Raw genomic sequence first — 3926 nt, 5'->3', positions numbered from 1 at the left:
GATATCCAGATTTGATAGACAGATAGACAGATTTTTATTGTGTTTCCAAAATAGCTGTGAATCAAATAACTCAATTGTCACTTTGTCTTCAGAGAACCTTATGTTTAGTTACATTAATAAGTATAAGTTTATTTCGACTCCATAATCAGCATAACAATGAAATGATTGGTAAAAAAAAAAAATAAAAACTGATTATGAAATCAGGAGAGCAAACAAAACCTTAGATAAGGTTTAAAACGTACCGAATGTATACAAGATGGAAGGTTTTGCCAAGAAGAAGTGGTACGTGTTCACTCACCTAAAATAATGGAAATATTTCACACACGCTCACACACACACAACCATATAGGCCGCGAGCCGAGGCCCTGAAAAACGCCTAGAAAGTGAGTTTCGTAGCGCACATCAGGTAACTACCTGAAAATGATTTTAAAATGTTCCTTAAAAATTTAATAACAAATATTGCCTTGTTCCCACTTCCAAAAGTTGCACGTTTTACGGAAAAGACGCTTTTACTACAAGAAATATGTGCTACGATCTGTCCTATATTCTCTACATTTTCGGCAAGGAACAATGACTTCTGCATGACGTAACAATTGAATTAAACCAGCTGTTAGCGAGCGGATGAATATTAGTTATTACTGCTCGACCTTGCGCTGAGTTGGGCAGGCTTTCCATAGCCCTGTTTAGTTATTATTAGTTAAGTTATGCTAAGACGTTGTTGAAAAATGTATAAGTAAGTTATTAAACACTTGCAGATCCTTACCACGGATATGGGCCGTGAGACGAAGCCATGAAAACGCCCAGAAAATGAGTTTCGTAGCGCACATCTGGTAACTAAATAAATTCTTCAGTTTTGTGTGAAAACGAACATAATGAACGCATTACAGCTTGTTCCACAATCCTGGTGCGAAATTGAATATAAGAGGTTCCCGGAAATTCAATAACCATAAGTTTACAACACATACATAAGAACTATGCAATACGAGAGCCCTACAGCACACTAACACAAATGTATTCCTGTAATGTTTTGCCTGACCAAAATCGGACTTCCTCAGTCAATCATAATTTATTAGGTAGATTACGAAAAATATGGCATACATGTAACCAACAACAAAAAATACTTTAATTGTGTGACAGGAGTTGGGAGTGACCTCGAAAGCAGCGACACCAACAACGCTGATTCACATTTGCGAATAAATTTTATGTAATAACCACAAGCAGTTTACATACAACAAGAACAGCATAAAAAGCTACATCCATTTTATAGAAGCTATCAAACGTATTTATTTTTAAGCAATGAAGTCACAAATTAACATCGTGAGCACGAAAGCACAAATAAATCAGTTATTTCTCACTTAGAAATTTACAGCAAAAGTCAAGAAAATTAAATGAATGTACAATATGTACATAACATAGTGAACAGAAATATTACAATTAATCTTTTTTTAGTTTATGTGGTTATGTATTTGAACAAAGGCAATAATATTACTAGAAACAGGACTACGACACTAACAAATGTCCGAAAAAAACAACAAATAAATGATACTTATTAAATCAACTGTAATATCTAATTCACTTTCTTCTGAATTGTTTTCGAAATCCACTATCTCAAAAATCGATTTTTCCTCTATACGTGTACTGTGATTTTTGCAGTCAATACAAAAACAAAAATCTGTGCAATTTAAGTTGATTTTGGCACACTTTCATAAATTATTTTGACTATTTTTCTTACACTTGCAGTTTGCCAACTCAAGAACTGATTTGAGGGCCACATGCTTCTTCAGTGAATCATTGTTGGGTGGAGAGTATAATCCTTATGTTTGACAGTGTTAAATAGACGTGCCCTGGTATCATTTACATCCTTCTATCCTCTTCAAATTCCTCAGCTTTATTTATTAATGCCTCGTTAACCTCAAAAGATCTTCATAGTCGAGAGAAAAAAATGAATTGAAAATCTCAATGAAGTCTCCAACATGAATTTGATGGGCAGTTCCAATTGCAGAAAAGTGCTAAAGTATTTCAATATGAATAGCCCATCTAAGCTGTTTGCAACTATTATGATTCTCATATACCTTTAAGCTTCAAGACTTCTTGTTTAATCCATTTTATAGCACTGATAGCAGCAGGGATCAGAGCCTGCGTTAGGTCGGATTGGTGGAACATTGCCGTTTTCTTTTGTAGTACAGTATCTAAAATGAGGAAGAAAATAATATTTGGAGCAGCATGAGTTTAAAAATACCCCTAAATACTAACTAATACCTTGAATACATAATGCATATCATCTGATGTACTAAATGAGCGTATATATATTCATTGCATGTACTACAGTCCAGCAGTGTTTGCATACCATTACTAGACTATATCTACACTAAATTTTGATATATCACAGTCTGAAATGCCCTATGACAGTATGAGTACGGACTAGGCTATAGACTATTTTTTAAAACATCAACTGTTTGTCTACAACTTGATTTCTCACCTCTCAATCGTTTCCAATGCTACCTTTCTTTCCACTCCGGCATAACTTATCATTGCTCCCCAGGTTCTTGTCGACTCTATGAATTTAGATTTAGACCAACCGACATTAGTAAAATTGAATAATTTCTTCTCTTTCACACAATCGTGCATTACAGAAACAGCCATTCATTTCTATTTCCAAATATGCTGTGACCGCTCCGTACCTATTTAACAACGTCTTATGAGCTAGTGCTCAACTAATATTGCTATTTATGGTAAGGATATACAAGTGTTTAATATCTTACCTATACTTTTCAACACCTCCTTAGAATAACTGAACTAATATTACCGGTAACTGAAAAAAACTACGGTATGGAAAGGCTACTCAACGCAAAAGCGAGCAGTTGTAGTACATCTGATATTCATCCGACCACTGGGGATCCACCTACAGCTGACTAACTTGACTGTTACGTCGTGCAGAAGTCTGCGTTCATTGGCCCATGATACCGGAAAAGCAGAGAAAATAGGACAGATGGTAACACATATTTATTGTAGTAAAAGCGTCTTTTCTGTGAAACGTGCAACTTTTGGAAGTGGGAACAAGGCAATATTTGTTACTAAATTTCTAAGGAACATTTTAAAATCATTTTCAGGTAGTTACCTGATGTGCGCTACGAAACTGAAAGATAAATGGCCTCGGCTCGCGGCCTAATACAGAAGTTATAAATTACATACGGTAGTTAAAAAAAAATAATTAAATAAAATACTCGCCACACCATATTAATAAATTTATAACCTTTGCCACTGCCGAATTGATAGATTTTATAAATGGGAGTGAACAGTAGAGATAAACTTTTATGAAAAATATATTGCCAAGCTGATTATAGTTGGAGTCAATTGCCAAAAATGCCCAACCAGAGTTGCAAGAATTGGGTGCATGAAGAGGTGGGCTAGACCACTTCATTCCCCAAACTAGAGCCTATTATTGCCAAATTATAGTCCAGATTGTAATAAGTATTTAAAGGTACAAGTAACAGTATAAGTAATTATAATTAATGAGGTAGGACAACGGGGAATAGGAATATGTTGGTTACCAAGGTTATAAGTAAGGTTTTTTCAATCTTAGATATTGACTTCTGCAAGGACAAAGGAATTAGGATTGTTATTTCACAGGATCATTTCTTCATTTACTTAATGTAACGCAACTGTTGTCAATTCAAATTTATCATAGATTATACATCAGACTGCCAAATTTGAGGATGTAGACACCCTTTATATTCAATAAGCTAGCCATTGAATTGGTCATCACAAACGACCTGAAAAACATAAAATAAATCTGCGACCCACTACCCTACACTTTTGTTGAGAAGAAATTATTATTTTGATTAAATATTGATCATTAGTTATTTATCTTTAAAACGCAAGTTGAAAGACCTGAGTTGAATTGTGGTTGGGACACAGGGTAAATA

The 3926-nt window shown here is 34.6% G+C and overlaps 1 long non-coding RNA gene across 1 annotated transcript; it reads right to left on the bottom strand.

Annotated features, from left to right (window-relative positions):
• Positions 1-352: 352 nt before the first annotated feature.
• On the bottom strand, positions 353-2663 carry LOC144421031 (uncharacterized). The gene is made up of 2 exons (XR_013474887.1): positions 2480-2663; positions 353-2189 (listed from the first exon to the last, which is right to left on the bottom strand). It is a non-coding gene; the product is annotated as an uncharacterized LOC144421031 (long non-coding RNA).
• Between the last annotated feature and the right edge of the window lie 1263 nt (positions 2664-3926).

Source organism: Styela clava, chromosome 3, assembly GCF_964204865.1.
Source record: "Styela clava chromosome 3, kaStyClav1.hap1.2, whole genome shotgun sequence".
In the NCBI taxonomy this organism is placed as follows: Eukaryota; Metazoa; Chordata; class Ascidiacea; order Stolidobranchia; family Styelidae; genus Styela; species Styela clava.
Note: the sequence above shows the minus strand (reverse complement) of the source record. Positions and strands in the feature narration are given on the sequence as shown.